This window comes from Ambystoma mexicanum, unplaced genomic scaffold, assembly GCF_040938575.1.
Source record: "Ambystoma mexicanum isolate Mex_15411 unplaced genomic scaffold, UKY_AmexF1_1 Mex_scaf89, whole genome shotgun sequence".
Lineage (NCBI taxonomy): Eukaryota > Metazoa > Chordata > Amphibia > Caudata > Ambystomatidae > Ambystoma > Ambystoma mexicanum.
The window spans coordinates 192517-217201 of NW_027182509.1; the positions used below are offsets into that span (position 1 = coordinate 192517).

At 51.5% G+C, this 24685-nt stretch overlaps 19 non-coding genes across 19 annotated transcripts; 15 read left to right on the plus strand and 4 right to left on the minus strand.

The window, feature by feature from the left end:
• The first annotated feature begins 238 nt into the window (after positions 1 to 238).
• TRNAL-AAG (transfer RNA leucine (anticodon AAG)) lies at positions 239 to 320 on the plus strand. The gene has a single exon. It is a non-coding gene; the product is annotated as a tRNA-Leu (tRNA).
• A 1386-nt stretch (positions 321 to 1706) lies between these two features.
• On the plus strand, positions 1707 to 1788 carry TRNAL-AAG (transfer RNA leucine (anticodon AAG)). Its single transcript has one exon. It is a non-coding gene; the product is annotated as a tRNA-Leu (tRNA).
• A 1386-nt stretch (positions 1789 to 3174) lies between these two features.
• Positions 3175 to 3256, plus strand: TRNAL-AAG (transfer RNA leucine (anticodon AAG)). The gene has a single exon. It is a non-coding gene; the product is annotated as a tRNA-Leu (tRNA).
• A 1357-nt stretch (positions 3257 to 4613) lies between these two features.
• Positions 4614 to 4695, plus strand: TRNAL-AAG (transfer RNA leucine (anticodon AAG)). The gene has a single exon. It is a non-coding gene; the product is annotated as a tRNA-Leu (tRNA).
• A 774-nt stretch (positions 4696 to 5469) lies between these two features.
• On the minus strand, positions 5470 to 5541 carry TRNAD-GUC (transfer RNA aspartic acid (anticodon GUC)). The gene has a single exon. It is a non-coding gene; the product is annotated as a tRNA-Asp (tRNA).
• Positions 5542 to 6081: 540 nt separating this feature from the next.
• On the plus strand, positions 6082 to 6163 carry TRNAL-AAG (transfer RNA leucine (anticodon AAG)). Its single transcript has one exon. It is a non-coding gene; the product is annotated as a tRNA-Leu (tRNA).
• A 774-nt stretch (positions 6164 to 6937) lies between these two features.
• Positions 6938 to 7009, minus strand: TRNAD-GUC (transfer RNA aspartic acid (anticodon GUC)). The gene has a single exon. It is a non-coding gene; the product is annotated as a tRNA-Asp (tRNA).
• A 540-nt stretch (positions 7010 to 7549) lies between these two features.
• TRNAL-AAG (transfer RNA leucine (anticodon AAG)) lies at positions 7550 to 7631 on the plus strand. Its single transcript has one exon. It is a non-coding gene; the product is annotated as a tRNA-Leu (tRNA).
• Positions 7632 to 9007: 1376 nt separating this feature from the next.
• On the plus strand, positions 9008 to 9089 carry TRNAL-AAG (transfer RNA leucine (anticodon AAG)). The gene has a single exon. It is a non-coding gene; the product is annotated as a tRNA-Leu (tRNA).
• A 2226-nt stretch (positions 9090 to 11315) lies between these two features.
• On the minus strand, positions 11316 to 11387 carry TRNAD-GUC (transfer RNA aspartic acid (anticodon GUC)). Its single transcript has one exon. It is a non-coding gene; the product is annotated as a tRNA-Asp (tRNA).
• A 540-nt stretch (positions 11388 to 11927) lies between these two features.
• TRNAL-AAG (transfer RNA leucine (anticodon AAG)) lies at positions 11928 to 12009 on the plus strand. Its single transcript has one exon. It is a non-coding gene; the product is annotated as a tRNA-Leu (tRNA).
• A 2834-nt stretch (positions 12010 to 14843) lies between these two features.
• TRNAL-AAG (transfer RNA leucine (anticodon AAG)) lies at positions 14844 to 14925 on the plus strand. The gene has a single exon. It is a non-coding gene; the product is annotated as a tRNA-Leu (tRNA).
• Positions 14926 to 16293: 1368 nt separating this feature from the next.
• TRNAL-AAG (transfer RNA leucine (anticodon AAG)) lies at positions 16294 to 16375 on the plus strand. Its single transcript has one exon. It is a non-coding gene; the product is annotated as a tRNA-Leu (tRNA).
• Positions 16376 to 17732: 1357 nt separating this feature from the next.
• Positions 17733 to 17814, plus strand: TRNAL-AAG (transfer RNA leucine (anticodon AAG)). The gene has a single exon. It is a non-coding gene; the product is annotated as a tRNA-Leu (tRNA).
• Positions 17815 to 18588: 774 nt separating this feature from the next.
• Positions 18589 to 18660, minus strand: TRNAD-GUC (transfer RNA aspartic acid (anticodon GUC)). The gene has a single exon. It is a non-coding gene; the product is annotated as a tRNA-Asp (tRNA).
• A 540-nt stretch (positions 18661 to 19200) lies between these two features.
• Positions 19201 to 19282, plus strand: TRNAL-AAG (transfer RNA leucine (anticodon AAG)). Its single transcript has one exon. It is a non-coding gene; the product is annotated as a tRNA-Leu (tRNA).
• A 1381-nt stretch (positions 19283 to 20663) lies between these two features.
• TRNAL-AAG (transfer RNA leucine (anticodon AAG)) lies at positions 20664 to 20745 on the plus strand. The gene has a single exon. It is a non-coding gene; the product is annotated as a tRNA-Leu (tRNA).
• Positions 20746 to 22123: 1378 nt separating this feature from the next.
• On the plus strand, positions 22124 to 22205 carry TRNAL-AAG (transfer RNA leucine (anticodon AAG)). The gene has a single exon. It is a non-coding gene; the product is annotated as a tRNA-Leu (tRNA).
• Positions 22206 to 23588: 1383 nt separating this feature from the next.
• On the plus strand, positions 23589 to 23670 carry TRNAL-AAG (transfer RNA leucine (anticodon AAG)). The gene has a single exon. It is a non-coding gene; the product is annotated as a tRNA-Leu (tRNA).
• The last annotated feature ends 1015 nt before the right edge of the window (positions 23671 to 24685 follow it).

Here is a 24685-nt window from a genome sequence, read left to right on the forward strand (position 1 = left end):
GCTGCATGCTAAGCCCCTTTTCGGCTTCACTTTCCGAAACCTGCCCCAGCTTGCGATTCGTTTTTTTCTCACTTCTTGCCCCCATCTCCCACCTTGCCTCATGGTCTCCCCTCCTCTGCGCACCTGACAGTTTGCCTGCCCTTCCACTGCCTGTCTCCAGACTTTCCAAGGAGAAAAGGCAAAGCACTAAAGCGGGCCGGGCAACGGGTCAAGTTCCGCTTTCGGCGGCTAGCAGGAAGGTAGCGTGGCCGAGCGGTCTAAGGCGCTGGATTAAGGCTCCAGTCTCTTCGGAGGCGTGGGTTCAAATCCCACCGCTGCCACTTTTCCTGGCCTTGCATTTTAAAGAAGAACGTAACGTTGACCTCTTCCTTCATTAGTGCCACCTCTGTCGCAATGAGCAAGCGGATGGTATGCCACACCCTGCAGGAAAAAGGTTTCGCTTCTGACGTCTTGCTTTTCTGGACATCCAGTCTCAAGTTTCCCATCTGGAACGGCGCTCCCTGCTGCTTTGTGAAGGCTTGCTGCAAGAGCCTTCGAAACCCAGGAGCTCTTGCGTTGAGCTGTGACGCGTCCTGGGAAGACCTCCCGTTGCAGCGGAATGAGCCCCACTTCCAGGGCGTGCTGGTAGCAAATTTCCCACAGCCCACAGGGAGCAAACGATCCCAGGTGTGATGTATCACCAGGAGAGGCTGAGATGAGAGTAAGGGTTCACGCGTGTGCCCGGACCAAGGTTAATGATGGGATTAGAGCTAGGGTTAGATGCAGGGAAAGAGTGAGAGTTATAATTAGGGATAAAGCTAACAGGTGATCATTACTCGTCATGTAACATGATACAAAGGGTCACAAGAGGAACTGATTCAGGGTTACAATTTGGACTTCGCAGACAACAGGAGCACTAAATGGTGCTGAGGGGGACTCAATAAAGCGGACCGGCCGCCTAATGTAAGCAATTGTGCACAAATATTGTACGATGACTAGCGTTGCCGGTGCTTTTTTCTGAAAGAGTCAGTTCCTGGCACCCATTCCCTACTTGACTCAACCTAATCTTCAAGAATATTTGTCAAGAACTAAAAAAAATCCAGAAAAGGGTTAACGTCCCCGTCGGGGAATTGAACCCCGGTCTCCAGCGTGACAGGCGGGGATACTGACCACTATACTAACGAGGAGACGTGAGGGCATGAAATGAACAGCTGCTGATGTCTGCACAGCATCCAGCGACCACCTAGATGGCCTAGGGGGTCTCATTTTCCCCCGTCAAACGGCTTGCCCGATCTAAGGCTAATTTCTTTCTTTTTATCGGCACCAGGCTTAAAACTCAGTTTAAGGTGATCGTTCCGGGCTATGTTTGACTCCAGAGTTGAACCTGTCATCCCGCCTTTCCTCAGCAAATCAAGCTACCCATCTCAAGTCTCATGAGCTGAGGACGGCAAAGTCCCTGTGGGCTTAGGACAGTCAAAGAAACCCCTGGGCTGCATGCTAAGCCCCTTTTCGGCTTCACTTTCCGAAACCTGCCCCAGCTTGCGATTCGTTTTTTTCTCACTTCTTGCCCCCATCTCCCACCTTGCCTCATGGTCTCCCCTCCTCTGCGCACCTGACAGTTTGCCTGCCCTTCCACTGCCTGTCTCCAGACTTTCCAAGGAGAAAAGGCAAAGCACTAAAGCGGGCCGGGCAACGGGTCAAGTTCCGCTTTCGGCGGCTAGCAGGAAGGTAGCGTGGCCGAGCGGTCTAAGGCGCTGGATTAAGGCTCCAGTCTCTTCGGAGGCGTGGGTTCAAATCCCACCGCTGCCACTTTTCCTGGCCTTGCATTTTAAAGAAGAACGTAACGTTGACCTCTTCCTTCATTAGTGCCACCTCTGTCGCAATGAGCAAGCGGATGGTATGCCACACCCTGCAGGAAAAAGGTTTCGCTTCTGACGTCTTGCTTTTCTGGACATCCAGTCTCAAGTTTCCCATCTGGAACGGCGCTCCCTGCTGCTTTGTGAAGGCTTGCTGCAAGAGCCTTCGAAACCCAGGAGCTCTTGCGTTGAGCTGTGACGCGTCCTGGGAAGACCTCCCGTTGCAGCGGAATGAGCCCCACTTCCAGGGCGTGCTGGTAGCAAATTTCCCACAGCCCACAGGGAGCAAACGATCCCAGGTGTGATGTATCACCAGGAGAGGCTGAGATGAGAGTAAGGGTTCACGCGTGTGCCCGGACCAAGGTTAATGATGGGATTAGAGCTAGGGTTAGATGCAGGGAAAGAGTGAGAGTTATAATTAGGGATAAAGCTAACAGGTGATCATTACTCGTCATGTAACATGATACAAAGGGTCACAAGAGGAACTGATTCAGGGTTACAATTTGGACTTCGCAGACAACAGGAGCACTAAATGGTGCTGAGGGGGACTCAATAAAGCGGACCGGCCGCCTAATGTAAGCAATTGTGCACAAATATTGTACGATGACTAGCGTTGCCGGTGCTTTTTTCTGAAAGAGTCAGTTCCTGGCACCCATTCCCTACTTGACTCAACCTAATCTTCAAGAATATTTGTCAAGAACTAAAAAAAATCCAGAAAAGGGTTAACGTCCCCGTCGGGGAATTGAACCCCGGTCTCCAGCGTGACAGGCGGGGATACTGACCACTATACTAACGAGGAGACGTGAGGGCATGAAATGAACAGCTGCTGATGTCTGCACAGCATCCAGCGACCACCTAGATGGCCTAGGGGGTCTCATTTTCCCCCGTCAAACGGCTTGCCCGATCTAAGGCTAATTTCTTTCTTTTTATCGGCACCAGGCTTAAAACTCAGTTTAAGGTGATCGTTCCGGGCTATGTTTGACTCCAGAGTTGAACCTGTCATCCCGCCTTTCCTCAGCAAATCAAGCTACCCATCTCAAGTCTCATGAGCTGAGGACGGCAAAGTCCCTGTGGGCTTAGGACAGTCAAAGAAACCCCTGGGCTGCATGCTAAGCCCCTTTTCGGCTTCACTTTCCGAAACCTGCCCCAGCTTGCGATTCGTTTTTTTCTCACTTCTTGCCCCCATCTCCCACCTTGCCTCATGGTCTCCCCTCCTCTGCGCACCTGACAGTTTGCCTGCCCTTCCACTGCCTGTCTCCAGACTTTCCAAGGAGAAAAGGCAAAGCACTAAAGCGGGCCGGGCAACGGGTCAAGTTCCGCTTTCGGCGGCTAGCAGGAAGGTAGCGTGGCCGAGCGGTCTAAGGCGCTGGATTAAGGCTCCAGTCTCTTCGGAGGCGTGGGTTCAAATCCCACCGCTGCCACTTTTCCTGGCCTTGCATTTTAAAGAAGAACGTAACGTTGACCTCTTCCTTCATTAGTGCCACCTCTGTCGCAATGAGCAAGCGGATGGTATGCCACACCCTGCAGGAAAAAGGTTTCGCTTCTGACGTCTTGCTTTTCTGGACATCCAGTCTCAAGTTTCCCATCTGGAACGGCGCTCCCTGCTGCTTTGTGAAGGCTTGCTGCAAGAGCCTTCGAAACCCAGGAGCTCTTGCGTTGAGCTGTGACGCATCCTGGGAAGACCTCCCGTTGCAGCGGAATGAGCCCCACTTCCAGGGCGTGCTGGTAGCAAATTTCCCACAGCCCACAGGGAGCAAACGATCCCAGGTGTGATGTATCACCAGGAGAGGCTGAGATGAGAGTAAGGGTTCACGCGTGTGCCCGGACCAAGGTTAATGATGGGATTAGAGCTAGGGTTAGATGCAGGGAAAGAGTGAGAGTTATAATTAGGGATAAAGCTAACAGGTGATCATTACTCGTCATGTAACATGATACAAAGGGTCAGAAGAGGAACTGATTCAGGGTTACAATTTGGACTTCGCAGACAACAGGAGCACTAAATGGTGCTGAGGGGGACTCAATAAAGCGGACCGGCCGCCTAATGTAAGCAATTGTGCACAAATATTGTACGATGACTAGCGTTGCCGGTGCTTTTTTCTGAAAGAGTCAGTTCCTGGCACCCATTCCCTACTTGACTCAACCTAATCTTCAAGAATATTTGTCAAGAACTAAAAAAAATCCAGAAAAGGTTTAACCTCCCCGTACAGGCGGGGATACTGACCACTATACTAACGAGGAGACGTGAGGGCATGAAATGAACAGCTGCTGATGTCTGCACAGCATCCAGCGACCACCTAGATGGCCTAGGGGGTCTCATTTTCCCCCGTCAAACGGCTTGCCCGATCTAAGGCTAATTTCTTTCTTTTTATCGGCACCAGGCTTAAAACTCAGTTTAAGGTGATCGTTCCGGGCTATGTTTGACTCCAGAGTTGAACCTGTCATCCCGCCTTTCCTCAGCAAATCAAGCTACCCATCTCAAGTCTCATGAGCTGAGGACGGCAAAGTCCCTGTGGGCTTAGGACAGTCAAAGAAACCCCTGGGCTGCATGCTAAGCCCCTTTTCGGCTTCACTTTCCGAAACCTGCCCCAGCTTGCGATTCGTTTTTTTCTCACTTCTTGCCCCCATCTCCCACCTTGCCTCATGGTCTCCCCTCCTCTGCGCACCTGACAGTTTGCCTGCCCTTCCACTGCCTGTCTCCAGACTTTCCAAGGAGAAAAGGCAAAGCACTAAAGCGGGCCGGGCAACGGGTCAAGTTCCGCTTTCGGCGGCTAGCAGGAAGGTAGCGTGGCCGAGCGGTCTAAGGCGCTGGATTAAGGCTCCAGTCTCTTCGGAGGCGTGGGTTCAAATCCCACCGCTGCCACTTTTCCTGGCCTTGCATTTTAAAGAAGAACGTAACGTTGACCTCTTCCTTCATTAGTGCCACCTCTGTCGCAATGAGCAAGCGGATGGTATGCCACACCCTGCAGGAAAAAGGTTTCGCTTCTGACGTCTTGCTTTTCTGGACATCCAGTCTCAAGTTTCCCATCTGGAACGGCGCTCCCTGCTGCTTTGTGAAGGCTTGCTGCAAGAGCCTTCGAAACCCAGGAGCTCTTGCGTTGAGCTGTGACGCGTCCTGGGAAGACCTCCCGTTGCAGCGGAATGAGCCCCACTTCCAGGGCGTGCTGGTAGCAAATTTCCCACAGCCCACAGGGAGCAAACGATCCCAGGTGTGATGTATCACCAGGAGAGGCTGAGATGAGAGTAAGGGTTCACGCGTGTGCCCGGACCAAGGTTAATGATGGGATTAGAGCTAGGGTTAGATGCAGGGAAAGAGTGAGAGTTATAATTAGGGATAAAGCTAACAGGTGATCATTACTCGTCATGTAACATGATACAAAGGGTCACAAGAGGAACTGATTCAGGGTTACAATTTGGACTTCGCAGACAACAGGAGCACTAAATGGTGCTGAGGGGGACTCAATAAAGCGGACCGGCCGCCTAATGTAAGCAATTGTGCACAAATATTGTACGATGACTAGCGTTGCCGGTGCTTTTTTCTGAAAGAGTCAGTTCCTGGCACCCATTCCCTACTTGACTCAACCTAATCTTCAAGAATATTTGTCAAGAACTAAAAAAAATCCAGAAAAGGTTTAACCTCCCCGTCGGGGAATTGAACCCCGGTCTCCCGCGTGACAGGCGGGGATACTGACCACTATACTAACGAGGAGACGTGAGGGCATGAAATGAACAGCTGCTGATGTCTGCACAGCATCCAGCGACCACCTAGATGGCCTAGGGGGTCTCATTTTCCCCCGTCAAACGGCTTGCCCGATCTAAGGCTAATTTCTTTCTTTTTATCGGCACCAGGCTTAAAACTCAGTTTAAGGTGATCGTTCCGGGCTATGTTTGACTCCAGAGTTGAACCTGTCATCCCGCCTTTCCTCAGCAAATCAAGCTACCCATCTCAAGTCTCATGAGCTGAGGACGGCAAAGTCCCTGTGGGCTTAGGACAGTCAAAGAAACCCCTGGGCTGCATGCTAAGCCCCTTTTCGGCTTCACTTTCCGAAACCTGCCCCAGCTTGCGATTCGTTTTTTTCTCACTTCTTGCCCCCATCTCCCACCTTGCCTCATGGTCTCCCCTCCTCTGCGCACCTGACAGTTTGCCTGCCCTTCCACTGCCTGTCTCCAGACTTTCCAAGGAGAAAAGGCAAAGCACTAAAGCGGGCCGGGCAACGGGTCAAGTTCCGCTTTCGGCGGCTAGCAGGAAGGTAGCGTGGCCGAGCGGTCTAAGGCGCTGGATTAAGGCTCCAGTCTCTTCGGAGGCGTGGGTTCAAATCCCACCGCTGCCACTTTTCCTGGCCTTGCATTTTAAAGAAGAACGTAACGTTGACCTCTTCCTTCATTAGTGCCACCTCTGTCGCAATGAGCAAGCGGATGGTATGCCACACCCTGCAGGAAAAAGGTTTAGCTTCTGACGTCTTGCTTTTCTGGACATCCAGTCTCAAGTTTCCCATCTGGAACGGCGCTCCCTGCTGCTTTGTGAAGGCTTGCTGCAAGAGCCTTCGAAACCCAGGAGCTCTTGCGTTGAGCTGTGACGCGTCCTGGGAAGACCTCCCGTTGCAGCGGAATGAGCCCCACTTCCAGGGCGTGCTGGTAGCAAATTTCCCACAGCCCACAGGGAGCAAACGATCCCAGGTGTGATGTATCACCAGGAGAGGCTGAGATGAGAGTAAGGGTTCACGCGTGTGCCCGGACCAAGGTTAATGATGGGATTAGAGCTAGGGTTAGATGCAGGGAAAGAGTGAGAGTTATAATTAGGGATAAAGCTAACAGGTGATCATTACTCGTCATGTAACATGATACAAAGGGTCACAAGAGGAACTGATTCAGGGTTACAATTTGGACTTCGCAGACAACAGGAGCACTAAATGGTGCTGAGGGGGACTCAATAAAGCGGACCGGCCGCCTAATGTAAGCAATTGTGCACAAATATTGTACGATGACTAGCGTTGCCGGTGCTTTTTTCTGAAAGAGTCAGTTCCTGGCACCCATTCCCTACTTGACTCAACCTAATCTTCAAGAATATTTGTCAAGAACTAAAAAAAATCCAGAAAAGGTTTAACCTCCCCGTCGGGGAATTGAACCCCGGTCTCCCGCGTGACAGGCGGGGATACTGACCACTATACTAACGAGGAGACGTGAGGGCATGAAATGAACAGCTGCTGATGTCTGCACAGCATCCAGCGACCACCTAGATGGCCTAGGGGGTCTCATTTTCCCCCGTCAAACGGCTTGCCCGATCTAAGGCTAATTTCTTTCTTTTTATCGGCACCAGGCTTAAAACTCAGTTTAAGGTGATCGTTCCGGGCTATGTTTGACTCCAGAGTTGAACCTGTCATCCCGCCTTTCCTCAGCAAATCAAGCTACCCATCTCAAGTCTCATGAGCTGAGGACGGCAAAGTCCCTGTGGGCTTAGGACAGTCAAAGAAACCCCTGGGCTGCATGCTAAGCCCCTTTTCGGCTTCACTTTCCGAAACCTGCCCCAGCTTGCGATTCGTTTTTTTCTCACTTCTTGCCCCCATCTCCCACCTTGCTTCATGGTCTCCCCTCCTCTGCGCACCTGACAGTTTGCCTGCCCTTCCACTGCCTGTCTCCAGACTTTCCAAGGAGAAAAGGCAAAGCACTAAAGCGGGCCGGGCAACGGGTCAAGTTCCGCTTTCGGCGGCTAGCAGGAAGGTAGCGTGGCCGAGCGGTCTAAGGCGCTGGATTAAGGCTCCAGTCTCTTCGGAGGCGTGGGTTCAAATCCCACCGCTGCCACTTTTCCTGGCCTTGCATTTTAAAGAAGAACGTAACGTTGACCTCTTCCTTCATTAGTGCCACCTCTGTCGCAATGAGCAAGCGGATGGTATGCCACACCCTGCAGGAAAAAGGTTTCGCTTCTGACGTCTTGCTTTTCTGGACATCCAGTCTCAAGTTTCCCATCTGGAACGGCGCTCCCTGCTGCTTTGTGAAGGCTTGCTGCAAGAGCCTTCGAAACCCAGGAGCTCTTGCGTTGAGCTGTGACGCGTCCTGGGAAGACCTCCCGTTGCAGCGGAATGAGCCCCACTTCCAGGGCGTGCTGGTAGCAAATTTCCCACAGCCCACAGGGAGCAAACGATCCCAGGTGTGATGTATCACCAGGAGAGGCTGAGATGAGAGTAAGGGTTCACGCGTGTGCCCGGACCAAGGTTAATGATGGGATTAGAGCTAGGGTTAGATGCAGGGAAAGAGTGAGAGTTATAATTAGGGATAAAGCTAACAGGTGATCATTACTCGTCATGTAACATGATACAAAGGGTCACAAGAGGAACTGATTCAGGGTTACAATTTGGACTTCGCAGACAACAGGAGCACTAAATGGTGCTGAGGGGGACTCAATAAAGCGGACCGGCCGCCTAATGTAAGCAATTGTGCACAAATATTGTACGATGACTAGCGTTGCCGGTGCTTTTTTCTGAAAGAGTCAGTTCCTGGCACCCATTCCCTACTTGACTCAACCTAATCTTCAAGAATATTTGTCAAGAACTAAAAAAAATCCAGAAAAGGTTTAACCTCCCCGTCGGGGAATTCTCCCGCGTGACAGGCAGGGATACTGACCACTATACTAACGAGGAGACGTGAGGGCATGAAATGAACAGCTGCTGATGTCTGCACAGCATCCAGCGACCACCTAGATGGCCTAGGGGGTCTCATTTTCCCCCGTCAAACGGCTTGCCCGATCTAAGGCTAATTTCTTTCTTTTTATCGGCACCAGGCTTAAAACTCAGTTTAAGGTGATCGTTCCGGGCTATGTTTGACTCCAGAGTTGAACCTGTCATCCCGCCTTTCCTCAGCAAATCAAGCTACCCATCTCAAGTCTCATGAGCTGAGGACGGCAAAGTCCCTGTGGGCTTAGGACAGTCAAAGAAACCCCTGGGCTGCATGCTAAGCCCCTTTTCGGCTTCACTTTCCGAAACCTGCCCCAGCTTGCGATTCGTTTTTTTCTCACTTCTTGCCCCCATCTCCCACCTTGCCTCATGGTCTCCCCTCCTCTGAGCACCTGACAGTTTGCCTGCCCTTCCACTGCCTGTCTCCAGACTTTCCAAGGAGAAAAGGCAAAGCACTAAAGCGGGCCGGGCAACGGGTCAAGTTCCGCTTTCGGCGGCTAGCAGGAAGGTAGCGTGGCCGAGCGGTCTAAGGCGCTGGATTAAGGCTCCAGTCTCTTCGGAGGCGTGGGTTCAAATCCCACCGCTGCCACTTTTCCTGGCCTTGCATTTTAAAGAAGAACGTAACGTTGACCTCTTCCTTCATTAGTGCCACCTCTGTCGCAATGAGCAAGCGGATGGTATGCCACACCCTGCAGGAAAAAGGTTTCGCTTCTGACGTCTTGCTTTTCTGGACATCCAGTCTCAAGTTTCCCATCTGGAACGGCGCTCCCTGCTGCTTTGTGAAGGCTTGCTGCAAGAGCCTTCGAAACCCAGGAGCTCTTGCGTTGAGCTGTGACGCGTCCTGGGAAGACCTCCCGTTGCAGCGGAATGAGCCCCACTTCCAGGGCGTGCTGGTAGCAAATTTCCCACAGCCCACAGGGAGCAAACGATCCCAGGTGTGATGTATCACCAGGAGAGGCTGAGATGAGAGTAAGGGTTCACGCGTGTGCCCGGACCAAGGTTAATGATGGGATTAGAGCTAGGGTTAGATGCAGGGAAAGAGTGAGAGTTATAATTAGGGATAAAGCTAACAGGTGATCATTACTCGTCATGTAACATGATACAAAGGGTCACAAGAGGAACTGATTCAGGGTTACAATTTGGACTTCGCAGACAACAGGAGCACTAAATGGTGCTGAGGGGGACTCAATAAAGCGGACCGGCCGCCTAATGTAAGCAATTGTGCACAAATATTGTACGATGACTAGCGTTGCCGGTGCTTTTTTCTGAAAGAGTCAGTTCCTGGCACCCATTCCCTACTTGACTCAACCTAATCTTCAAGAATATTTGTCAAGAACTAAAAAAAATCCAGAAAAGGTTTAACCTCCCCGTCGGGGAATTGAACCCCGGTCTCCATACTGACCACTATACTAACGAGGAGACGTGAGGGCATGAAATGAACAGCTGCTGATGTCTGCACAGCATCCAGCGACCACCTAGATGGCCTAGGGGGTCTCATTTTCCCCCGTCAAACGGCTTGCCCGATCTAAGGCTAATTTCTTTCTTTTTATCGGCACCAGGCTTAAAACTCAGTTTAAGGTGATCGTTCCGGGCTATGTTTGACTCCAGAGTTGAACCTGTCATCCCGCCTTTCCTCAGCAAATCAAGCTACCCATCTCAAGTCTCATGAGCTGAGGACGGCAAAGTCCCTGTGGGCTTAGGACAGTCAAAGAAACCCCTGGGCTGCATGCTAAGCCCCTTTTCGGCTTCACTTTCCGAAACCTGCCCCAGCTTGCGATTAGTTTTTTTCTCACTTCTTGCCCCCATCTCCCACCTTGCCTCATGGTCTCCCCTCCTCTGCGCACCTGACAGTTTGCCTGCCCTTCCACTGCCTGTCTCCAGACTTTCCAAGGAGAAAAGGCAAAGCACTAAAGCGGGCCGGGCAACGGGTCAAGTTCCGCTTTCGGCGGCTAGCAGGAAGGTAGCGTGGCCGAGCGGTCTAAGGCGCTGGATTAAGGCTCCATTCTCTTCGGAGGCGTGGGTTCAAATCCCACCGCTGCCACTTTTCCTGGCCTTGCATTTTAAAGAAGAACGTAACGTTGACCTCTTCCTTCATTAGTGCCACCTCTGTCGCAATGAGCAAGCGGATGGTATGCCACACCCTGCAGGAAAAAGGTTTCGCTTCTGACGTCTTGCTTTTCTGGACATCCAGTCTCAAGTTTCCCATCTGGAACGGCGCTCCCTGCTGCTTTGTGAAGGCTTGCTGCAAGAGCCTTCGAAACCCAGGAGCTCTTGCGTTGAGCTGTGACGCGTCCTGGGAAGACCTCCCGTTGCAGCGGAATGAGCCCCACTTCCAGGGCGTGCTGGTAGCAAATTTCCCACAGCCCACAGGGAGCAAACGATCCCAGGTGTGATGTATCACCAGGAGAGGCTGAGATGAAAGTAAGGGTTCACGCGTGTGCCCGGACCAAGGTTAATGATGGGATTAGAGCTAGGGTTAGATGCAGGGAAAGAGTGAGAGTTATAATTAGGGATAAAGCTAACAGGTGATCATTACTCGTCATGTAACATGATACAAAGGGTCAGAAGAGGAACTGATTCAGGGTTACAATTTGGACTTCGCAGACAACAGGAGCACTAAATGGTGCTGAGGGGGACTCAATAAAGCGGACCGGCCGCCTAATGTAAGCAATTGTGCACAAATATTGTACGATGACTAGCGTTGCCGGTGCTTTTTTCTGAAAGAGTCAGTTCCTGGCACCCATTCCCTACTTGACTCAACCTAATCTTCAAGAATATTTGTCAAGAACTAAAAAAAATCCAGAAAAGGTTTAACCTCCCCGTCGGGGAATTGAACCCCGGTCTCCCGCGTGACAGGCGGGGATACTGACCACTATACTAACGAGGAGACGTGAGGGCATGAAATGAACAGCTGCTGATGTCTGCACAGCATCCAGCGACCACCTAGATGGCCTAGGGGGTCTCATTTTCCCCCGTCAAACGGCTTGCCCGATCTAAGGCTAATTTCTTTCTTTTTATCGGCACCAGGCTTAAAACTCAGTTTAAGGTGATCGTTCCGGGCTATGTTTGACTCCAGAGTTGAACCTGTCATCCCGCCTTTCCTCAGCAAATCAAGCTACCCATCTCAAGTCTCATGAGCTGAGGACGGCAAAGTCCCTGTGGGCTTAGGACAGTCAAAGAAACCCCTGGGCTGCATGCTAAGCCCCTTTTCGGCTTCACTTTCCGAAACCTGCCCCAGCTTGCGATTCGTTTTTTTCTCACTTCTTGCCCCCATCTCCCACCTTGCCTCATGGTCTCCCCTCCTCTGCGCACCTGACAGTTTGCCTGCCCTTCCACTGCCTGTCTCCAGACTTTCCAAGGAGAAAAGGCAAAGCACTAAAGCGGGCCGGGCAACGGGTCAAGTTCCGCTTTCGGCGGCTAGCAGGAAGGTAGCGTGGCCGAGCGGTCTAAGGCGCTGGATTAAGGCTCCAGTCTCTTCGGAGGCGTGGGTTCAAATCCCACCGCTGCCACTTTTCCTGGCCTTGCATTTTAAAGAAGAACGTAACGTTGACCTCTTCCTTCATTAGTGCCACCTCTGTCGCAATGAGCAAGCGGATGGTATGCCACACCCTGCAGGAAAAAGGTTTCGCTTCTGACGTCTTGCTTTTCTGGACATCCAGTCTCAAGTTTCCCATCTGGAACGGCGCTCCCTGCTGCTTTGTGAAGGCTTGCTGCAAGAGCCTTCGAAACCCAGGAGCTCTTGCGTTGAGCTGTGACGCGTCCTGGGAAGACCTCCCGTTGCAGCGGAATGAGCCCCACTTCCAGGGCGTGCTGGTAGCAAATTTCCCACAGCCCACAGGGAGCAAACGATCCCAGGTGTGATGTATCACCAGGAGAGGCTGAGATGAGAGTAAGGGTTCACGCGTGTGCCCGGACCAAGGTTAATGATGGGATTAGAGCTAGGGTTAGATGCAGGGAAAGAGTGAGAGTTATAATTAGGGATAAAGCTAACAGGTGATCATTACTCGTCATGTAACATGATACAAAGGGTCACAAGAGGAACTGATTCAGGGTTACAATTTGGACTTCGCAGACAACAGGAGCACTAAATGGTGCTGAGGGGGACTCAATAAAGCGGACCGGCCGCCTAATGTAAGCAATTGTGCACAAATATTGTACGATGACTAGCGTTGCCGGTGCTTTTTTCTGAAAGAGTCAGTTCCTGGCACCCATTCCCTACTTGACTCAACCTAATCTTCAAGAATATTTGTCAAGAACTAAAAAAAATCCAGAAAAGGGTTAACGTCCCCGTCGGGGAATTGAACCCCGGTCTCCAGCGTGACAGGCGGGGATACTGACCACTATACTAACGAGGAGACGTGAGGGCATGAAATGAACAGCTGCTGATGTCTGCACAGCATCCAGCGACCACCTAGATGGCCTAGGGGGTCTCATTTTCCCCCGTCAAACGGCTTGCCCGATCTAAGGCTAATTTCTTTCTTTTTATCGGCACCAGGCTTAAAACTCAGTTTAAGGTGATCGTTCCGGGCTATGTTTGACTCCAGAGTTGAACCTGTCATCCCGCCTTTCCTCAGCAAATCAAGCTACCCATCTCAAGTCTCATGAGCTGAGGACGGCAAAGTCCCTGTGGGCTTAGGACAGTCAAAGAAACCCCTGGGCTGCATGCTAAGCCCCTTTTCGGCTTCACTTTCCGAAACCTGCCCCAGCTTGCGATTCGTTTTTTTCTCACTTCTTGCCCCCATCTCCCACCTTGCCTCATGGTCTCCCCTCCTCTGCGCACCTGACAGTTTGCCTGCCCTTCCACTGCCTGTCTCCAGACTTTCCAAGGAGAAAAGGCAAAGCACTAAAGCGGGCCGGGCAACGGGTCAAGTTCCGCTTTCGGCGGCTAGCAGGAGGGTAGCGTGGCCGAGAAGGCGCTGGATTAAGGCTCCAGTCTCTTCGGAGGCGTGGGTTCAAATCCCACCACTGCCACTTTTCCTGGCCTTGCATTTTAAAGAAGAACGTAACGTTGACCTCTTCCTTCATTAGTGCCACCTCTGTCGCAATGAGCAAGCGGATGGTATGCCACACCCTGCAGGAAAAAGGTTTCGCTTCTGACGTCTTGCTTTTCTGGACATCCAGTCTCAAGTTTCCCATCTGGAACGGCGCTCCCTGCTGCTTTGTGAAGGCTTGCTGCAAGAGCCTTCGAAACCCAGGAGCTCTTGCGTTGAGCTGTGACGCGTCCTGGGAAGACCTCCCGTTGCAGCGGAATGAGCCCCACTTCCAGGGCGTGCTGGTAGCAAATTTCCCACAGCCCAAAGGGAGCAAACGATCCCAGGTGTGATGTATCACCAGGAGAGGCTGAGATGAGAGTAAGGGTTCACGCGTGTGCCCGGACCAAGGTTAATGATGGGATTAGAGCTAGGGTTAGATGCAGGGAAAGAGTGAGAGTTATAATTAGGGATAAAGCTAACAGGTGATCATTACTCATCATGTAACATGATACAAAGGGTCACAAGAGGAACTGATTCAGGGTTACAATTTGGACTTCGCAGACAACAGGAGCACTAAATGGTGCTGAGGGGGACTCAATAAAGCGGACCGGCCGCCTAATGTAAGCAATTGTGCACAAATATTGTACGATGACTAGCGTTGCCGGTGCTTTTTTCTGAAAGAGTCAGTTCCTGGCACCCATTCCCTACTTGACTCAACCTAATCTTCAAGAATATTTGTCAAGAACTAAAAAAAATCCAGAAAAGGTTTAACCTCCCCGTCGGGTCTCCCGCGTGACAGGCGGGGATACTGACCACTATACTAACGAGGAGACGTGAGGGCATGAAATGAACAGCTGCTGATGTCTGCACAGCATCCAGCGACCACCTAGATGGCCTAGGGGGTCTCATTTTCCCCCGTCAAACGGCTTGCCCGATCTAAGGCTAATTTCTTTCTTTTTATCGGCACCAGGCTTAAAACTCAGTTTAAGGTGATCGTTCCGGGCTATGTTTGACTCCAGAGTTGAACCTGTCATCCCGCCTTTCCTCAGCAAATCAAGCTACCCATCTCAAGTCTCATGAGCTGAGGACGGCAAAGTCCCTGTGGGCTTAGGACAGTCAAAGAAACCCCTGGGCTGCATGCTAAGCCCCTTTTCGGCTTCACTTTCCGAAACCTGCCCCAGCTTGCGATTCGTTTTTTTCTCACTTCTTGCCCCCATCTCCCACCTTGCCTCATGGTCTCCCCTCCTCTGCGCACCTGACAGTTTGCCTGCCCTTCCACTGCCTGTCTCCAGACTTTCCAAGGAGAAAAGGCAAAGCACTAAAGCGGGCCGGGCAACGGGTCAAGTTCCGCTTTCGGCAGCTAGCAGGAAGGTAGCGTGGCCGAGCGGTCTAAGGCGCTGGATTAAGGCTCCAGTCTCTTCGGAGGCGTGGGTTCAAATCCCACCGCTGCCACTTTTCCTGGCCTTGCATTTTAAAGAAGAACGTAACGTTGACCTCTTCCTTCATTAGTGCCACCTCTGTCGCAATGAGCAAGCGGATGGTATGCCACACCCTGCAGGAAAAAGGTTTCGCTTCTGACGTCTTGCTTTTCTGGACATCCAGTCTCAAGTTTCCCATCTGGAACGGCGCTCCCTGCTGCTTTGTGAAGGCTTGCTGCAAGAGCCTTCGAAACCCAGGAGCTCTTGCGTTGAGCTGTGACGCGTCCTGGGAAGACCTCCCGTTGCAGCGGAATGAGCCCCACTTCCAGGGCGTGCTGGTAGCAAATTTCCCACAGCCCACAGGGAGCAAACGATCCCAGGTGTGATGTATCACCAGGAGAGGCTGAGATGAGAGTAAGGGTTCACGCGTGTGCCCGGACCAAGGTTAATGATGGGATTAGAGCTAGGGTTAGATGCAGGGAAAGAGTGAGAGTTATAATTAGGGATAAAGCTAACAGGTGATCATTACTCGTCATGTAACATGATACAAAGGGTCACAAGAGGAACTGATTCAGGGTTACAATTTGGACTTCGCAGACAACAGGAGCACTAAATGGTGCTGAGGGGGACTCAATAAAGCGGACCGGCCGCCTAATGTAAGCAATTGTGCACAAATATTGTACGATGACTAGCGTTGCCGGTGCTTTTTTCTGAAAGAGTCAGTTCCTGGCACCCATTCCCTACTTGACTCAACCTAATCTTCAAGAATATTTGTCAAGAACTAAAAAAAATCCAGAAAAGGTTTAACCTCCCCGGTCTCCCGCGTGACAGGCGGGGATACTGACCACTATACTAACGAGGAGACGTGAGGGCATGAAATGAACAGCTGCTGATGTCTGCACAGCATCCAGCGACCACCTAGATGGCCTAGGGGGTCTCATTTTCCCCCGTCAAACGGCTTGCCCGATCTAAGGCTAATTTCTTTCTTTTTATCGGCACCAGGCTTAAAACTCAGTTTAAGGTGATCGTTCCGGGCTATGTTTGACTCCAGAGTTGAACCTGTCATCCCGCCTTTCCTCAGCAAATCAAGCTACCCATCTCAAGTCTCATGAGCTGAGGACGGCAAAGTCCCTGTGGGCTTAGGACAGTCAAAGAAACCCCTGGGCTGCATGCTAAGCCCCTTTTCGGCTTCACTTTCCGAAACCTGCCCCAGCTTGCGATTCGTTTTTTTCTCACTTCTTGCCCCCATCTCCCACCTTGCCTCATGTTCTCCCCTCCTCTGCGCACCTGACAGTTTGCCTGCCCTTCCACTGCCTGTCTCCAGACTTTCCAAGGAGAAAAGGCAAAGCACTAAAGCGGGCCGGGCAACGGGTCAAGTTCCGCTTTCGGCGGCTAGCAGGAAGGTAGCGTGGCCGAGCGGTCTAAGGCGCTGGATTAAGGCTCCAGTCTCTTCGGAGGCGTGGGTTCAAATCCCACCGCTGCCACTTTTCCTGGCCTTGCATTTTAAAGAAGAACGTAACGTTGACCTCTTCCTTCATTAGTGCCACCTCTGTCGCAATGAGCAAGCGGATGGTATGCCACACCCTGCAGGAAAAAGGTTTCGCTTCTGACGTCTTGCTTTTCTGGACATCCAGTCTCAAGTTTCCCATCTGGAACGGCGCTCCCTGCTGCTTTGTGAAGGCTTGCTGCAAGAGCCTTCGAAACCCAGGAGCTCTTGCGTTGAGCTGTGACGCATCCTGGGAAGACCTCCCGTTGCAGCGGAATGAGCCCCACTTCCAGGGCGTGCTGGTAGCAAATTTCCCACAGCCCACAGGGAGCAAACGATCCCAGGTGTGATGTATCACCAGGAGAGGCTGAGATGAGAGTAAGGGTTCACGCGTGTGCCCGGACCAAGGTTAATGATGGGATTAGAGCTAGGGTTAGATGCAGGGAAAGAGTGAGAGTTATAATTAGGGATAAAGCTAACAGGTGATCATTACTCGTCATGTAACATGATACAAAGGGTCAGAAGAGGAACTGATTCAGGGTTACAATTTGGACTTCGCAGACAACAGGAGCACTAAATGGTGCTGAGGGGGACTCAATAAAGCGGACCGGCCGCCTAATGTAAGCAATTGTGCACAAATATTGTACGATGACTAGCGTTGCCGGTGCTTTTTTCTGAAAGAGTCAGTTCCTGGCACCCATTCCCTACTTGACTCAACCTAATCTTCAAGAATATTTGTCAAGAACTAAAAAAAATCCAGAAAAGGTTTAACCTCCCCGTACAGGCGGGGATACTGACCACTATACTAACGAGGAGACGTGAGGGCATGAAATGAACAGCTGCTGATGTCTGCACAGCATCCAGCGACCACCTAGATGGCCTAGGGGGTCTCATTTTCCCCCGTCAAACGGCTTGCCCGATCTAAGGCTAATTTCTTTCTTTTTATCGGCACCAGGCTTAAAACTCAGTTTAAGGTGATCGTTCCGGGCTATGTTTGACTCCAGAGTTGAACCTGTCATCCCGCCTTTCCTCAGCAAATCAAGCTACCCATCTCAAGTCTCATGAGCTGAGGACGGCAAAGTCCCTGTGGGCTTAGGACAGTCAAAGAAACCCCTGGGCTGCATGCTAAGCCCCTTTTCGGCTTCACTTTCCGAAACCTGCCCCAGCTTGCGATTCGTTTTTTTCTCACTTCTTGCCCCCATCTCCCACCTTGCCTCATGGTCTCCCCTCCTCTGCGCACCTGACAGTTTGCCTGCCCTTCCACTGCCTGTCTCCAGACTTTCCAAGGAGAAAAGGCAAAGCACTAAAGCGGGCCGGGCAACGGGTCAAGTTCCGCTTTCGGCAGCTAGCAGGAAGGTAGCGTGGCCGAGCGGTCTAAGGCGCTGGATTAAGGCTCCAGTCTCTTCGGAGGCGTGGGTTCAAATCCCACCGCTGCCACTTTTCCTGGCCTTGCATTTTAAAGAAGAACGTAACGTTGACCTCTTCCTTCATTAGTGCCACCTCTGTCGCAATGAGCAAGCGGATGGTATGCCACACCCTGCAGGAAAAAGGTTTCGCTTCTGACGTCTTGCTTTTCTGGACATCCAGTCTCAAGTTTCCCATCTGGAACGGCGCTCCCTGCTGCTTTGTGAAGGCTTGCTGCAAGAGCCTTCGAAACCCAGGAGCTCTTGCGTTGAGCTGTGACGCGTCCTGGGAAGACCTCCCGTTGCAGCGGAATGAGCCCCACTTCCAGGGCGTGCTGGTAGCAAATTTCCCACAGCCCACAGGGAGCAAACGATCCCAGGTGTGATGTATCACCAGGAGAGGCTGAGATGAGAGTAAGGGTTCACGCGTGTGCCCGGACCAAGGTTAATGATGGGATTAGAGCTAGGGTTAGATGCAGGGAAAGAGTGAGAGTTATAATTAGGGATAAAGCTAACAGGTGATCATTACTCGTCATGTAACATGATACAAAGGGTCACAAGAGGAACTGATTCAGGGTTACAATTTGGACTTCGCAGACAACAGGAGCACTAAATGGTGCTGAGGGGGACTCAATAAAGCGGACCGGCCGCCTAATGTAAGCAATTGTGCACAAATATTGTACGATGACTAGCGTTGCCGGTGCTTTTTTCTGAAAGAGTCAGTTCCTGGCACCCATTCCCTACTTGACTCAACCTAATCTTCAAGAATATTTGTCAAGAACTAAAAAAAATCCAGAAAAGGTTTAACCTCCCCGTCGGGGAATTGAACCCCGGTCTCCCGCGTGACAGGCGGGGATACTGACCACTATACTAACGAGGAGACGTGAGGGCATGAAATGAACAGCTGCTGATGTCTGCACAGCATCCAGCGACCACCTAGATGGCCTAGGGGGTCTCATTTTCCCCCGTCAAACGGCTTGCCCGATCTAAGGCTAATTTCTTTCTTTTTATCGGCACCAGGCTTAAAACTCAGTTTAAGGTGATCGTTCCGGGCTATGTTTGACTCCAGAGTTGAACCTGTCATCCCGCCTTTCCTCAGCAAATCAAGCTACCCATCTCAAGTCTCATGAGCTGAGGACGGCAAAGTCCCTGTGGGCTTAGGACAGTCAAAGAAACCCCTGGGCTGCATGCTAAGCCCCTTTTCGGCTTCACTTTCCGAAACCTGCCCCAGCTTGCGATTCGTTTTTTTCTCACTTCTTGCCCCCATCTCCCACCTTGCCTCATGGTCTCCCCTCCTCTGCGCACCTGACAGTTTGCCTGCCCTTCCACTGCCTGTCTCCAGACTTTCCAAGGAGAAAAGGCAAAGCACTAAAGCGGGCCGGGCAACGGGTCAAGTTCCGCTTTCGGCGGCTAGCAGGAAGGTAGCGTGGCCGAGCGGTCTAAGGCGCTGGATTAAGGCTCCAGTCTCTTCGGAGGCGTGGGTTCAAATCCCACCGCTGCCACTTTTCCTGGCCTTGCATTTTAAAGAAGAACGTAACGTTGACCTCTTCCTTCATTAGTGCCACCTCTGTCGCAATGAGCAAGCGGATGGTATGCCACACCCTGCAGGAAAAAGGTTTAGCTTCTGACGTCTTGCTTTTCTGGACATCCAGTCTCAAGTTTCCCATCTGGAACGGCGCTCCCTGCTGCTTTGTGAAGGCTTGCTGCAAGAGCCTTCGAAACCCAGGAGCTCTTGCGTTGAGCTGTGACGCGTCCTGGGAAGACCTCCCGTTGCAGCGGAATGAGCCCCACTTCCAGGGCGTGCTGGTAGCAAATTTCCCACAGCCCACAGGGAGCAAACGATCCCAGGTGTGATGTATCACCAGGAGAGGCTGAGATGAGAGTAAGGGTTCACGCGTGTGCCCGGACCAAGGTTAATGATGGGATTAGAGCTAGGGTTAGATGCAGGGAAAGAGTGAGAGTTATAATTAGGGATAAAGCTAACAGGTGATCATTACTCGTCATGTAACATGATACAAAGGGTCACAAGAGGAACTGATTCAGGGTTACAATTTGGACTTCGCAGACAACAGGAGCACTAAATGGTGCTGAGGGGGACTCAATAAAGCGGACCGGCCGCCTAATGTAAGCAATTGTGCACAAATATTGTACGATGACTAGCGTTGCCGGTGCTTTTTTCTGAAAGAGTCAGTTCCTGGCACCCATTCCCTACTTGACTCAACGTAATCTTCAAGAATATTTGTCAAGAACTAAAAAAAATCCAGAAAAGGTTTAACCTCCCCGTCGGGGAACCCCGGTCTCCCGCGTGACAGGCGGGGATACTGACCACTATACTAACGAGGAGACGTGAGGGCATGAAATGAACAGCTGCTGATGTCTGCACAGCATCCAGCGACCACCTAGATGGCCTAGGGGGTCTCATTTTCCCCCGTCAAACGGCTTGCCCGATCTAAGGCTAATTTCTTTCTTTTTATCGGCACCAGGCTTAAAACTCAGTTTAAGGTGATCGTTCCGGGCTATGTTTGACTCCAGAGTTGAACCTGTCATCCCGCCTTTCCTCAGCAAATCAAGCTACCCATCTCAAGTCTCATGAGCTGAGGACGGCAAAGTCCCTGTGGGCTTAGGACAGTCAAAGAAACCCCTGGGCTGCATGCTAAGCCCCTTTTCGGCTTCACTTTCCGAAACCTGCCCCAGCTTGCGATTCGTTTTTTTCTCACTTCTTGCCCCCATCTCCCACCTTGCCTCATGGTCTCCCCTCCTCTGCGCACCTGACAGTTTGCCTGCCCTTCCACTGCCTGTCTCCAGACTTTCCAAGGAGAAAAGGCAAAGCACTAAAGCGGGCCGGGCAACGGGTCAAGTTCCGCTTTCGGCGGCTAGCAGGAAGGTAGCGTGGCCGAGCGGTCTAAGGCGCTGGATTAAGGCTCCAGTCTCTTCGGAGGCGTGGGTTCAAATCCCACCGCTGCCACTTTTCCTGGCCTTGCATTTTAAAGAAGAACGTAACGTTGACCTCTTCCTTCATTAGTGCCACCTCTGTCGCAATGAGCAAGCGGATGGTATGCCACACCCTGCAGGAAAAAGGTTTCGCTTCTGACGTCTTGCTTTTCTGGACATCCAGTCTCAAGTTTCCCATCTGGAACGGCGCTCCCTGCTGCTTTGTGAAGGCTTGCTGCAAGAGCCTTCGAAACCCAGGAGCTCTTGCGTTGAGCTGTGACGCGTCCTGGGAAGACCTCCCGTTGCAGCGGAATGAGCCCCACTTCCAGGGCGTGCTGGTAGCAAATTTCCCACAGCCCACAGGGAGCAAACGATCCCAGGTGTGATGTATCACCAGGAGAGGCTGAGATGAGAGTAAGGGTTCACGCGTGTGCCCGGACCAAGGTTAATGATGGGATTAGAGCTAGGGTTAGATGCAGGGAAAGAGTGAGAGTTATAATTAGGGATAAAGCTAACAGGTGATCATTACTCGTCATGTAACATGATACAAAGGGTCACAAGAGGAACTGATTCAGGGTTACAATTTGGACTTCGCAGACAACAGGAGCACTAAATGGTGCTGAGGGGGACTCAATAAAGCGGACCGGCCGCCTAATGTAAGCAATTGTGCACAAATATTGTACGATGACTAGCGTTGCCGGTGCTTTTTTCTGAAAGAGTCAGTTCCTGGCACCCATTCCCTACTTGACTCAACCTAATCTTCAAGAATATTTGTCAAGAACTAAAAAAAATCCAGAAAAGGTTTAACCTCCCCGTCGGGGAATGGTCTCCCGCGTGACAGGCGGGGATACTGACCACTATACTAACGAGGACACGTGAGGGCATGAAATGAACAGCTGCTGATGTCTGCACAGCATCCAGCGACCACCTAGATGGCCTAGGGGGTCTCATTTTCCCCCGTCAAACGGCTTGCCCGATCTAAGGCTAATTTCTTTCTTTTTATCGGCACCAGGCTTAAAACTCAGTTTAAGGTGATCGTTCCGGGCTATGTTTGACTCCAGAGTTGAACCTGTCATCCCGCCTTTCCTCAGCAAATCAAGCTACCCATCTCAAGTCTCATGAGCTGAGGACGGCAAAGTCCCTGTGGGCTTAGGACAGTCAAAGAAACCCCTGGGCTGCATGCTAAGCCCCTTTTCGGCTTCACTTTCCGAAACCTGCCCCAGCTTGCGATTCGTTTTTTTCTCACTTCTTGCCCCCATCTCCCACCTTGCCTCATGGTCTCCCCTCCTCTGCGCACCTGACAGTTTGCCTGCCCTTCCACTGCCTGTCTCCAGACTTTCCAAGGAGAAAAGGCAAAGCACTAAAGCGGGCCGGGAAACGGGTCAAGTTCCGCTTTCGGCGGCTAGCAGGAAGGTAGCGTGGCCGAGCGGTCTAAGGCGCTGGATTAAGGCTCCAGTCTCTTCGGAGGCGTGGGTTCAAATCCCACCGCTGCCACTTTTCCTGGCCTTGCATTTTAAAGAAGAACGTAACGTTGACCTCTTCCTTCATTAGTGCCACCTCTGTCGCAATGAGCAAGCGGATGGTATGCCACACCCTGCAGGAAAAAGGTTTCGCTTCTGACGTCTTGCTTTTCTGGACATCCAGCCTCAAGTTTCCCATCTGGAACGGCGCTCCCTGCTGCTTTGTGAAGGCTTGCTGCAAGAGCCTTCGAAACCCAGGAGCTCTTGCGTTGAGCTGTGACGCGTCCTGGGAAGACCTCCCGTTGCAGCGGAATGAGCCCCACTTCCAGGGCGTGCTGGTAGCAAATTTCCCACAGCCCACAGGGAGCAAACGATCCCAGGTGTGATGTATCACCAGGAGAGGCTGAGATGAGAGTAAGGGTTCACGCGTGTGCCCGGACCAAGGTTAATGATGGGATTAGAGCTAGGGTTAGATGCAGGGAAAGAGTGAGAGTTATAATTAGGGATAAAGCTAACAGGTGATCATTACTCGTCATGTAACATGATACAAAGGGTCAGAAGAGGAACTGATTCAGGGTTACAATTTGGACTTCGCAGACAACAGGAGCACTAAATGGTGCTGAGGGGGACTCAATAAAGCGGACCGGCAGCCTAATGTAAGCAATTGTGCACAAATATTGTACGATGACTAGCGTTGCCGGTGCTTTTTTCTGAAAGAGTCAGTTCCTGGCACCCATTCCCTACTTGACTCAACCTAATCTTCAAGAATATTTGTCAAGAACTAAAAAAAATCCAGAAAAGGTTTAACCTCCCCGTCGGGGAATTCAACCCCGGTCTTCCTGACAGGCGGGGATACTGACCACTATACTAACGAGGAGACGTGAGGGCATGAAATGAACAGCTGCTGATGTCTGCACAGCATCCAGCGACCACCTAGATGGCCTAGGGGGTCTCATTTTCCCCCGTCAAACGGCTTGCCCGATCTAAGGCTAATTTCTTTCTTTTTATCGGCACCAGGCTTAAAACTCAGTTTAAGGTGATCGTTCCGGGCTATGTTTGACTCCAGAGTTGAACCTGTCATCCCGCCTTTCCTCAGCAAATCAAGCTACCCATCTCAAGTCTCATGAGCTGAGGACGGCAAAGTCCCTGTGGGCTTAGGACAGTCAAAGAAACCCCTGGGCTGCATGCTAAGCCCCTTTTCGGCTTCACTTTCCGAAACCTGCCCCAGCTTGCGATTCGTTTTTTTCTCACTTCTTGCCCCCATCTCCCACCTTGCCTCATGGTCTCCCCTCCTCTGCGCACCTGACAGTTTGCCTGCCCTTCCACTGCCTGTCTCCAGACTTTCCAAGGAGAAAAGGCAAAGCACTAAAGCGGGCCGGGCAACGGGTCAAGTTCCGCTTTCGGCGGCTAGCAGGAAGGTAGCGTGGCCGAGCGGTCTAAGGCGCTGGATTAAGGCTCCAGTCTCTTCGGAGGCGTGGGTTCAAATCCCACCGCTGCCACTTTTCCTGGCCTTGCATTTTAAAGAAGAACGTAACGTTGACCTCTTCCTTCATTAGTGCCACCTCTGTCGCAATGAGCAAGCGGATGGTATGCCACACCCTGCAGGAAAAAGGTTTCGCTTCTGACGTCTTGCTTTTCTGGACATCCAGTCTCAAGTTTCCCATCTGGAACGGCGCTCCCTGCTGCTTTGTGAAGGCTTGCTGCAAGAGCCTTCGAAACCCAGGAGCTCTTGCGTTGAGCTGTGACGCGTCCTGGGAAGACCTCCCGTTGCAGCGGAATGAGCCCCACTTCCAGGGCGTGCTGGTAGCAAATTTCCCACAGCCCACAGGGAGCAAACGATCCCAGGTGTGATGTATCACCAGGAGAGGCTGAGATGAAAGTAAGGGTTCACGCGTGTGCCCGGACCAAGGTTAATGATGGGATTAGAGCTAGGGTTAGATGCAGGGAAAGAGTGAGAGTTATAATTAGGGATAAAGCTAACAGGTGATCATTACTCGTCATGTAACATGATACAAAGGGTCAGAAGAGGAACTGATTCAGGGTTACAATTTGGACTTCGCAGACAACAGGAGCACTAAATGGTGCTGAGGGGGACTCAATAAAGCGGACCGGCCGCCTAATGTAAGCAATTGTGCACAAATATTGTACGATGACTAGCGTTGCCGGTGCTTTTTTCTGAAAGAGTCAGTTCCTGGCACCCATTCCCTACTTGACTCAACCTAATCTTCAAGAATATTTGTCAAGAACTAAAAAAAATCCAGAAAAGGTTTAACCTCCCCGTCGGGGTCTCCCGCGTGACAGGCGGGGATACTGACCACTATACTAACGAGGAGACGTGAGGGCATGAAATGAACAGCTGCTGATGTCTGCACAGCATCCAGCGACCACCTAGATGGCCTAGGGGGTCTCATTTTCCCCCGTCAAACGGCTTGCCCGATCTAAGGCTAATTTCTTTCTTTTTATCGGCACCAGGCTTAAAACTCAGTTTAAGGTGATCGTTCCGGGCTATGTTTG